We start from the raw sequence: 13,196 nt of genomic DNA on the forward strand, positions 1-13,196 counted from the left end.
GGAAGGAATCATTTCTGTCAAGTCTGTGCCATATTAAATATGACTTGGAATGGTGCTGCTGATGTTTGTTAACCTATTTCTGTCACTTTAAAAGCTCCACTCGATATTAAAAATCCTTTACAATTATCTGAGTAGAGTTGAAAACGTATTAAAGAAGCAATAAAACTGGCCAAATTCACACTATTGCATCAGCAGATGTGGGCTTGACTATTTCACTATTTCAAACAATGATTATTTATTATTGCTTTTGTAATTTTTCCATTTGAACCCTTTTTATGTTTTTTTTCATGGAAAAAACAAGAACATTTTTAAATAACCCTTAACTTTAGAACAGTATAGTGTAGATGCTTCAGATTTCATAATCGTAAAGAGCCCTGCTCCTCATTTGCTGCCATGTTTTTAACCTGTGACCTCACGTGACAGATGAGCCAGTGGTGAAATGGCGAGCCGAGAGAGTCGCTGTAGGGGAAAATGCAGGGCTGGGCTGAAATAAAACTGGTCATTTTCACTGTTTTGGTTGGACCAATTGCACAGCAGCATGTGTGTGTCTGTGGTGAGTGTGTGTGTCTGTGGTGAGTGTGCGTGTATGTGTGTGTGTGTCCAGACTGGTGGTTGAGGGGGAAGTGCTGCTGCAGTGAGAGACGTCCTGAAATGCCTGCACCACCCACACAATCATCTCAACTCTGTCAACAAATCAATTTCTTGCCCCCATTAAACCTCGTGCAGTATGAGGAAGGATGCAGGCACCGCCCACCAACTCCAATTAAAGTGTGGTGGGAGTGTCCTAAAGTAAGACAATCATCCAATAAAATGACACAGCGGTTGTTCTACTGCTCAAGTGAGAAAAGGACCTGATGACAAGAAGGCAGCACGGTAACACGACACAGAATCTCAGAACACTGATCTCAGGATACGAGGGTGGATCTTTCTCAGGATGTGAGAAGAAGGATCCGATCCTGAGCTGCATTTGAGGGGGATGCCACGAAGATGTCGCTCAGTCTCCAAAAGCATCAGGACATGACTTTGTTTACACATAGAAGATCAGATAACATCCAGCATTTCCCACTTCAGAACCAGTTCAGGACTGGTGAAGAAGTGAGTGGAAACGTGTCTGGTGATGTAATCCTTTACTTCTAGCAAACAGTGCTGAAGAACCTATTCACTTCAGCAAAGCTGAACTTTCCCTTTTCTGGACACTCCCATACCAGCAAATATTACCATCTACCTCTCATTACACTGGAACATGAGACCAAAGATCTGAAAACCTCTGCAGATGTTCCACACGTTTCTACTTGCAGGGATAAGAGAGAATTTGTGACGCGACCTTCTTTCAGTCACAGCTTCATAAAAGCAACAGGACTGCATGGAAATTGAGGCAGCAAGTTCAGATAACATCATCGTTTCATTTGCAGCAGAATTCCTCCAGCTTTGATTTCAGCCATCAACAAGAGAGTAGACTGGACTGTTTCCATTCAAAGGCTTTATTTGAATTCTGTTTGTGTGCGTGTGTGTGTGTGTGTGCGTGTGTGTGTCAGTCTGCCTGGGGAATTTAACTGGCCACATCTCTGCCTGACTAATGTTTTCCTGACTTTTTACCACAGACTGAGAGATCCCAGAATCTCGACTCCTAGACTTTCCAACACACTCTGTATTAGCAAATAAAACAAATAAGTAAAAAAATTGACTAAACAATTATTCATGATTGAAGAACCTTTTAAAGGTTCTAACTGAAGCTGAGGCTCTTGTGGGATCAGTGGGATTTTCTCTCAACCTGATCCTTGGCAGTAGGACATTTTTAGATCTGCAGTCACAGTTAAAGGCAGTTCCAGACACACCAGTTCCTGCCTCCACATCACTCATTTTTCTTCACCGGCCCAAACATCAGAAGAAGAAAGGAATGCTGGAAGAATTCTGGTTCACTTGCAAACCTGGAGGAGAACACAGGAGGGTGACCTGTTTTATCCCGTAGTGATGAGTGTGATTTATCCGGGAGTCTCACGTGAACCAGGAACCAGAGGATTCACAAAATGGATGCATGCAATATTTTTTTGGAATGAAGAAACCTCATAAACCTTGAGCCCGCCTCTCTGTGACAGTAAACTCCTCCCACTCTCAGCTGAATGCAGGCGTGTCTTTTGTGGGAAATGCTTTGTCAGTCAAAATCACAGAGCTACTTTTTTTTTTTTGCTCAAGAAAAAAATGGGATCATTTCAAAAAATGATTAAAGCAAAAAATCTTGTATGTTTTGTTTTTTTTCGGGCTCTTTTGCATCTTTCAATCAGTACTGCCTTTTTAACACCAGACGGTTCCCCCTGGCTCCGCAAAGACCTTTCTGCCGTCCTCACACTTCCCCCTCTACCACAGAACCAGACACACAAAGAGACGGAGAAGGAAACTGAATGGAAAGTATGACTGAATCTTTCCCAGCCTGGGAATAAAGTGCAACGAAGATGAGAGTCGAGTGAGTAGGTATAATAAGGAATGAAGAAGAAAGTAGGAAAGAAAGAATTAAGAACAGAACAAAGAGAGCAATTTTTTCCTTGGAACACAAAAATGCATTTAAAGTGCCTTTCACTTTCTGAAGACAGAAAAATCCGTTTTTAGACCCTTGAGCTCAGACCAGCCCTTGGATCTCTGTAACCCACAATTGAGACAAATGAGCAACGCACTGTAAAATATTTAAGGCAGAAATGAGAAAATGAAGCAACAAGAAATACACAAATTGAGCTCGGGTGATTAAAATGCATGACCTGGACATGTAGATACGTTTTTTATTAGGATGGGTGTTTTTAATGAAATGTTTTATCCGGAGCAGACACGATGTGCTCTTCTACATCTACATGCCAAAAGGATTTCGTGTTTTAGTTGAAACGATTTGTGGACTTTCCATTTCAGACGTTTCAGTTTCTTACTAAATTTCCAGTGCTCTTGGCAGACATGTTAACATCGAAACTGTTGCCTGGAGAAACATCTGGGAAAAGGAACCTTGTATCAGTTTCTGCCCAGTAACATATTTTTAAAATACATTTCCTGTGTGTAAATGTCATAAAATGTATAACATGCAAGAAAACACGCACAACAACAAATAATAATATTAATAACATATAATAACAAATAATAATGTGTTTTGCTCAAACAAGGCCCAAGCAATACTGGGGCAAGGGGATCATACGGAGAATAAAAAAGAGATTTTTAAAAATGAGAGTCAAAGTATTCATACATTATAAAATGTCCAGCACAAGGCATAATAAAATTTGCTGAAATCAAACTTTCATTTGAAGTTTGAGAAATCATCATGCTATCCAGGCAACCGGGCAGAGGGAGAAAGTGTATGGTAGATCATAGAATTAAATCTGATATTTCAAAAAAGTCTATACAAATGAATACTGAAATGACCAGAATTCCCAGTTCACACTTCTAAACCAAAAGGTCATGTATGTACTGAATAAAGTGAGAAGTGGCAGTGTACTCATACAAATATAAATACAGAAATATTTTTGAGTAAATGGATAGAGCTAGTAAAGTTCAGAGTGTAGACATGAATCAAATGTGTGTGCAAGTGATCAGGAGATGTCTGGGATTCATGTCAAGCTCCTGAGGACAGCGCTCATAAACACTGCAGAGAGGAAAACGAGACCAGTCGCCCAACAGAGAGGAAAACCGAAGAAGAGGAATATGGAAAATTGAACATTTCTGATTGGGCAAAAGGAGAAGAGGAAAGATGGAAGAGAAGGATGGAGCTGCATTTGCTAAAGGAAAACCGAGAGAGGCTGTTGGAGAGGTCCGTTGTTAGAACAAGGTTGGATGATACGCCGTCCACATTTTTTTCATTTCAGGTCATTGAAATCTGGCCACGTGTGGGTTTTATTAAGGTTCTCACTCACTCACTGTAAAGATGAGCTCTGCGTTCATGTTCAGGTCACAGTGATATCTGGATTCATGGCTGGAGACCTGCAGGGTAGCAAACACCAGGAGACAAGCAATCAGTGTTTCCTGCATCTGATCCCAGATTTTCCCTGCTACTTTTCAGCCATTGAGAATCAGGTAAAGTCATTACTGGTCCTAGGCACTCAAAGTCAAGCTTTCCAGTCCCCTGTTACATTTCAGAGACATGAAGCAATCACAGCCCACGTCTTAACAGGTTCACAATGTGGATCAGTTGATTAAAGATAAAATAATCCTTCATTGGTCACGTAATTGGGAAATTCGCCAGAGAATAAAAGAATAGGACGATACGAATGAAAAAAGAGCAGAGCTCTTGTAACTGGGTGTCACTCAATGGGGGTACCAGAAGTAGAATAAAGTAGAAATAAGTAGAATAAATTAATGTAATTAATGTAATCTCATAACAAAATATTAATGTTAACCACCAGTAGAATCTGTGCTGGACTGAATTAATCAAATAAAAATGGTCATTAATCCAAGACTATAAATTAAAAACCTCACATTGCCTACACATTCATTGCCAACAGCCAATCAGAAAGCATCAGCCAATAAACCCTGATATTTCACACACAAATGTACATGTGCCACAGACACACGTACAATCTTCAGATCATTGTCCAGCTGGGGGATTCTGGCAATTTTAGTGTCCTGACAGAACCAAACAAATATAAAATGTTCTTCTGAGCCTATGATGCTCTGTTTCCTAAACACTCCACCATATATTACAGTTGGGATGTTAATTTTGTTCCTCCCTTTTCCCTCTCTTTGTCTGTAGTCTGGCCTCTCAGAAAGTGTGACTTCAATGGAAAAGAATGCACTGCAGTCTACTCTCCCTCCCCGAGCTCTCAAACACGGGCAGCATGTGCTCACAGAGACCACTGCTTCACATCGTCATTCCCTGCTTTAGTGTCACAGGACACAACACACTGTTGCCACATTTGATAAGTCCTGCCCCCACATTTCAGGATCACATTAACAATCTTTGCATAGGATGAGTTTCATTTTCAGGACTTTCCAGAGCTGTGACATCACAACATCATTTATACCTCACTCATTAATTTTACATCCTATACATCCTCACTCATTATATTTACATCCAGTCTACCTCACTCATTACCTTTGTATACTATACATCCTGTGCACCCTCACTTATTAACATCACCACGTATATACAAAACCCGTTATTTTCACATCCTGTACACCTTACTCATTACCTTTACCTTCCGTACACCTCACTCGTTACCTGTAGCTCCCGTACGCCTCACTCGTTACCTTTACCTCCCATACACCTCACTCTTTACCTTTACATTCCGTACACCTCACTCGTTACCTTTACCCCCCCGTACACCTCACTCGTTACCTGTACCTCCCGTACACCTCACTCATTACCTTTACCACCCCGTACACCTCACTCATTACCTTTACCACCCCGTACACCTCACTTGTTACCTGTACCCCCCCGTACACCTCACTCGTTACCTGTACCTCCCATACACCTCACTCGTTACCTTTACCCCCCCGTACACCTCACTCGTTACCTGTACCTCCCATACACCTCACTCGTTACCTGTACCTCCCGTACACCTCACTCATTACCTTTACCACCCCGTACACCTCACTCATTACCTTTACCACCCCGTACACCTCACTTGTTACCTGTACCCCCCCGTACACCTCACTCGTTACCTGTACCTCCCATACACCTCACTCGTTACCTTTACCCCCCCCGTACACCTCACTCGTTACCTGTACCTCCCATACACCTCACTCTTTACCTTTACCCTCCGTACACCTCACTTGTTACCTTTACCTCCCATACACCTCACTCGTTACCTTTACATTCCGTACACCTCACTCGTTACCTGTACCTCCCATACACCTCACTCGTTACCTGTACCTCCCATACACCTCATTCGTTACCTTTACCCCCCCGTACAACTCACTCATTACCTTTACATTCCGTACACCTCACTCGTTACCTTTAACTCCCATACTCCTCACTCATTACCTTTACCTCCCATACACCTCACTCGTTACCTGTACCTCCCATACACCTCACTCGTTACCTTTAACTCCCATACTCCTCACTCGTTACCTGTACCTCCCATACACCTCATTCGTTACCTGTACCTCCCATACACCTCACTCGTTACCTGTACCTCCCATACATCTCACTCGTTACCTGTACCTCCCATACACCTCACTCGTTACCTTTACCCCCCCGTACACCTCACTCGTTACCTGTACCTCCCATACACCTCACTCGTTACCTTTACCCCCCCGTACACCTCACTCGTTACCTGTACCTCCCATACACCTCACTCGTTACCTTTACCACCCGTACACCTCACTTGTTACTTTTACCCCCCGTACACCTCACTCGTTACCTTTACCCCCCGTACACCTCACTCGTTACCTTTACCTCCCATACACCTCACTCGTTACCTGTACCTCCCATACACCTCATTCGTTACCTTTACCCCCCCGTACACCTCACTCGTTACCTTTACCCCCCCCGTACACCTCACTCGTTACCTTTACCCCCCGTACAACTCACTCATTACCTTTACATTCCGTACACCTCACTCGTTACCTTTAACTCCCATACACCTCACTCGTTACCTTTACCCCCCCCGTACACCTCACTCGTTACCTGTACCTCCCATACACCTCACTCGTTACCTTTACCCCCCCGTACACCTCACTCGTTACCTGTACCTCCCATACACCTCACTCGTTACCTTTACCCCCCCCGTACACCTCACTCGTTACCTTTACCCCCCGTACAACTCACTCTTACCTTTACATTCCGTACACCTCACTCATTACCTTTACCTCCCATACACCTCACTCGTTACCTGTACCTCCCATACACCTCACTCGTTACCTTTACCCCCCCGTACACCTCACTCGTTACCTGTACCTCCCATACACCTCACTCGTTGCCTTTACCCCCCCGTACACCTCACTCGTTACCTTTACCTCCCGTACACCTCACTCGTTACCTTTACCTCAAATACACCTCACTCGTTACCTGTACCTCCCATACACCTCACTCGCTACCTTTACCTCCCGTACACCTCACTCATTACATTTACCCCCGTACACCTCACTCGTTACCTGTACCTCCCATACACCTCACTCGTTACCTGTACCTCCCATACACCTCACTCGTTACCTTTACCCCCCCGTACACCTCACTCGTTACCTGTACCTCCCATACACCTCACTTGTTACCTTTAACTCCCGTACACCTCACTCGTTACCTTTTACCTTTTGTACACCTCACACCCGCATTCATACTTGCTCATATAACACCTATCTATGCACATAGATTTTGATTAATTCACAACTAGATCCATACTTACACATTCACATTTTAGTACAATATTGTCATATCTGCTTTTTGGAAAATTTTACCAATATTACACAAGGAGGAATGCAAAGTTTAAATTCTCATTCACTTTTTAAAACCAGCACAATATTAATCATGAGGTTCTTTTTGCGCATGCAATTTTTTCATACAGTTTGAGCTGGGAAATGACCAAGAAAAAAATTGTACAATGTATTCCCAGCTTAAGCAGGGACTTGTAATTGGAACGTTGTGGGTTCAAATCCCAAACCACCCAGGCGCCACGGAGGTGCCACTGTGCAAAGCACCGTCCCCACACACTGCTCCCCGGGCCCCTGTCATGGCTGCCCACTTTTCACCAAGGGTCATGCAGGACTAAAAGCAGAGGACGCATTTCACTTCACTTTACTTTTCTTTTACTTACTTTGAGGAAGCAGCTGGTGAAATTATCTGACAACTGGTGAGATAATAAAAAATGGATCTCTATTTGTTAAGTCAGTGGGGGACTTGTCCTTTGTTCTTCTCACAGTTTCAGTCTCACAGAGAAATGCCACAAGCACCACTGTCAGCCTGTCTGTTTCCAACACAGCAGCTCACTAAATGAAAGTTGATGCGGTAAGATGCATCCTTTTTTTCAACTATGCCAGCCTTTTTTCAGTTTTATTAATATCGGTGTTATTGTTTGGTTTGAAGTTATTTGATATAGGCCATTCATTTCCAACCTCTGTTGCTGCCATGTGCCCGCTTCACATTTCTGTCTGCCCCCTCATATATGCCTGTCTGGAATCGGCCCTGATTGAGGTCCAGTCAGATACACGTAGACAAACAGACATACAGAGACACAGAGAGAGAGCGATAATGGCGGAGTAGAAAATATCTTGCTGTAATTGTCGACTCCTTCAGTAAACTCCTAAAATAAAATCCCTAAATTAGAGGCTGCAAGAGGAAAATCTAAAACAGCACCACCCCGCTGCCTTCATATGAAACCAAATCAGATTTGATCTCATCCGCTCCTCTCCTCGTCGCTCAGAAGTCCAGTTTAGGTCTATATGGCTCTTATTGATCTTCTGATCTCCATCGGGCTTCTTTTCCTTTTTGTCCAGAGTCGTGATTTTCAGATGAACTGGTTGGTGCTCGTCTACATTGAGGAATGTTAGTCTGGAATGTACGTGTGCACTTTGAAATAAATCAAGACTTGCTCCGGTAAAAATAAACAATAAAACGTGCAGATTGTGTCCCACTTAACTCATGTAAGCCTCTGCAAACAGGCAGAGAAACAACTTGGACTGAATTTGTCAATAAATAGTTCAATAAAAACTATATGCTAATGATTATAGTAGCCTATATAATGTAGCTGTGTGCTTGTTGCAGCCCTTTTTCTCTCTCTTGGCTCTGTGAAGAGACCCGCTGCTAATGGCTTTTGCAGGCTCGCGTAACAGAGAGTCCCCCCACTTCCTCCTCCCCGAGATGTTTTAACGCAGCGCAGGAAAAACAGATGGGTCAGGACTGCAGGATTCCGAGCGGTGTGAACAGCGCTGCAGACGCGGCAGCCAAGACCAAGTCGTACCTCCGCCTGAGGATCTGAGGCTGGCGCGAGCGAGGGTCCCTATCAAAACACGCCGTTTCCGTCAGCAGCGAGCAGGCCTCTGCGCGCCGGAAAACCACACGCGGCAATTATTACTTTTGTGAGAAAGTGAGAAGTGTGAACATTTAATCCTTCACCTTCTATAAATTCGGCTTTCTACCGTTCCGTAAGAATTTGCGAAGTGAAAATACTGTTGCAACTGCAAACAAAGAGCTGAGCGTACATATGTAGATAAATGTAGATCTGAAACGTTTCTGAAATTAGGCTATCCAGGACTTTTAGTGGTAGATAATCAAAGCTTGTTGCTAAATGGTACGAGTGCAACTAAAACGCGAAAATATGGCCTGCATGATCCTGACCTTCCAGTTTCAAGGATCTCAGCTGAGTTATTTCTATGGAGAGCAGCTGGTGGGAATGCTGCACGGCACGCCACTTTTTATCAAACGCAGAACTGGTAACCAGGACCATGAACCTGAAGAAGGTGGCTCTACACGTGATAGATGAAAGGACAGGGACAGAGTGAATCTGTTGATTCACTCAATTTTCAGCTTCGGTGGGAAATCTGCATGCGTTCACGTCCTCAAACTGTGACTGGTTTTAAACACCTTTTAAAGGAGCTCCATAAAAGGATGGCAGAAGGTAAAGCGCTGATGCTTATCGAGTTTAAAAGGAGTGAAGTGCACACATGCAGGGTAAGTAAAAGGGCAGGGCATATACTTTCATGGATTTTAGACACTAATAGAGAAGATAAGTTACTGAAATAAAAAATTTCACTGCATGAGGGCTTCTGAAGAACTAATAGTTTGCATCACTTTATTGTCCACTCCACATTTATTTTGGAAGAATTTAGTGCTAAATGGTAAGGCTGTGTTAGCCATACTGTAGTGGGTAGGGCTTCTGGTCCGACGTGGAGAAAGTCTCACATGTGGAAGAGCCTCCTGTTGGTGCAAGAAGGAATAACGGCTCCTCGAGCCACACCATCGTCTTCTCACTGCCTACAGACAACACGGCCACTGACGTGAACACGTTGATACAGGAAATATATTCATTTACACACACACACACACACACACACACACATATAGAATTCTGTAGGGCAAAGATACGGGATGGATGGCTGGGCTGATGAGATAAAAAATGCTTTAGAAAGTGTAATAAACAAACATCGGCCTGCGAAAGATCTGAATTGGGATTCTGCAGGGGAACTTACACCCCCGTCTCCTTCTGCAGCCAAGAAGCACAGGAATCCAGATGGGAGGCAGAGACCCGTGTCGTCATCCTGAGGAAATTCCAGGAGAGAAGCACAGAAGGGTTTGGGAAGAGAATGGACGGCTCGCTGAAGTTGTACCAGGACCAGGAACGTGTCAGGAAAATGTTCAGGAAAAAGGGAGTGGAACAGAGTGGGATTAGGGAGGAGAAACCCCGCTCATTCACTAGCACTTCATCTGGACCCACCACAAACTGTCATTACGTTCAGTCCCTGTCCACTTTGTTAGGGACACTCATGCTACAGCGGATATTATTTGTCACCCGGTCAGCAGGCATCCTGTGGTCAGGAACCGACCCACCACAGTTGATCAGTGCCTGCATATTTACTACAGCACGATTCAAATGCAGCTATTTGATGAATGTAACCATTTGCAGATGACTAGTTGGTCATGTGACCGTTGACGCCAACTGCCTGAAATCTGATGCAGGTTCTGCTATGGGTCCCAGGCTCTTGTTCTGCGCATGAGGTTTGGGGAGGGTCACATGATTTCCCCCCTCCCCACAGAATTGGTTGTGGGTACTAGCATGCATGCAAACGGGGCTGGAGAGGGGATGCCGCAGAACACGACTCCGATTGGCTGGGAGGGGATGACCATGTTTAGACCCACCGCTCCTCAGCCTTCTGACGAGGGCTGTGTTTTGGCAAGAGGGGGAAAAAGAGGCTGTTTCCTCTGTCCACATCACATCATGGAAACTCCCGCTAAGCATTTAATGCCCTTCCTCCACCTTCTACGCTGCACTGTTCACCCACACACACACACTGAGAGAAACCTGCAAAAAAAAACCAGTTCCATCAGCGCCGTTCAGTAGGCACCAAAGGTCAAGAACGTAGATAGAGACGTAAAAGACCTAGAGCACCTAGAGCGAGGTCTACATCGGAGAAGACTTCACAGAACATGCTGCTGTCCACAGACAGAGCTGACGGGGCTTCTGATTCTGTCTAATAAACAAAATATTTCCCCTCAGAAGTTCGAGTAGAATTCAGTTCAGCACCCGAGCTGGTTATTTTACAGCCTCCTGCCCTGATCTTCCATCAAGCAAACGATGATTATTTCCATGTTAATTTACTGACTTGACTGATTTAATACATTCCTACAAGGAGATCAGGACAAAAGAGAAAGTTTTCAGGGTGGTAGAAGCCTAGTGGGTAACACACTCGCCTATGAACCAGAAGATCCAGGTTCAAATCCCACTTACTACCATTGTGTCCCTGAGCAGGACAGGGGGGGACTGTCCCTGTAACCACTGATTGTAAGTCGCTCTGGATAAGGGCGTCTGATAAATACTGTAAATGTCTTCAGAAGGAGAGCGAGATTCTCAGACCTGCCACATCCACAGAGGAGGGCGTGGGGAGGAAACGTGGAAAAAAAACGAATCCTTTTGCCCTGGTTTCGAACTTAAAGGACGTAAAATGGGAGAAAGGAGAGGGAGGGAGGGAGGGAGGAGCTCGGCTTTGTTCTGGAGGCTGGTGGTGAACATGTCCTCCACCCCGTCTGCGCTGAGAGCAGAAGTTAGACAGGGAATAACAGGGAATTTCTAAAGACTTGAAGACCCTGGCAGCGTCCCGCTGTAATTAACATGAAGTAAAAGCGGCAGTTAGGAGTGGAAGTGCTGTGAAACGAGCCCCTCCCCCCACGAGACGTGTCCTCTCCTCCACACCGTGACTCATCCTCGGTCCACGTGGGTTCGTCCGGGTAACGACTCTCAGATGCTTCTCCAACTGCATCTTAAAATGTTGGGTTTAAATTGATTTTTTATTATAAGTAAAAACTCATTTGGACTCTTTAATAAAATCTGCACAAGTCATTTCCAAACCGTGCAGCACAGATTCGATTCGTTTCTCCAAGTCCTTACAATGGCTGCACGGAGGGTTCCACAAACCACAGGAAGAATAAAACATGATCCATTATTCCAGCCAGCATTACGCGTTGTTTGTTTTCCTCTTGATCTCCCACACATGCAGCTCGGAGAAGAACCATTTATCATTTCCACTAATGGTCCTGCGAGTTCAGAAGAGACTCCTCCCCCTCTGCTGCGCCTGCATTCCTCCGCAGTGGTGTTTCCCAGATCCTGCAGCACACTCACCCAACACTCGCTAGTCAGCACTCACTTACATTACAGGGCCTTGCTCAGGGACAGAATGGTGGTAAGGGGGGTTTGAACCTGGGACTTAGGCTACCACCCCACCCACTCAGCAGCAGCACTCACTGTTTATTCATGCATTCATCCACTCATCACTCAGAGTGTGGAGGTTCTGTTGGTCCTTTGCTTTTACCGATGTTCTTCCAGGATGAAGAGCAGGAAGTCGGAGAACTTCACAAACACTGGTCAGACAAATGACCTTCTCCATGCATAACACACCTTTTTGTGTCATGCAGGCACAAGCATACATACACACACACACACACACACACACACACACACATAGCCTGTCAGAACTTGCCCTCTGCATTACTTGAGTTCTTCACTTAACTTCCCCACCACCACCATTCTGTCTCAGCTCCAGGTCCAGCCCCTCCAATGGTCTTTGGAATGCCCCCTGGGACACACCCAAGCTCACACTTGACTCCGCCCAGTCCTGCCTGGTGTCAGGGGTTCAGCTGTAGATGTTGAGCTCAGGAGCCCTAGTCACAGCAATATTCAGAACGTAAATCAGCATGTATGTGTGCGTGTGTGTGTGTGAGTGTGTGTGTTATAAAATGTAGACATATTTATGCATATATTTTATATACTTGAAATGTATACATATTTTGGAGAAAAAGACAAAACAAGCCAGACTGTCATCTGTTCTCCGGATGAAATAAAGTGTCTCCACCCACACTCCAGCGTGCTTTTTCAGCTTCTTTTCTCTGAAGCCTAAGGGTATGAGTTTTCCAGTCCGTCTGTGAAGGTGATATGGTGAATGCCGATGTTTGGGATTATTTATCTTAACGTAACAGGTTAACCAGGTTTAACCGGGTCCATCTGTGTTGATCAGACAGTGAACTGTGACGTTTTCGATTGTTTAGATGAATAAACTGGGTTTAACTGTTTGGTTAAACAGAG

The sequence above is a fragment of the Denticeps clupeoides genome, chromosome 8 (assembly GCF_900700375.1).
Source record: "Denticeps clupeoides chromosome 8, fDenClu1.1, whole genome shotgun sequence".
NCBI classification, from domain to species: domain Eukaryota; kingdom Metazoa; phylum Chordata; class Actinopteri; order Clupeiformes; family Denticipitidae; genus Denticeps; species Denticeps clupeoides.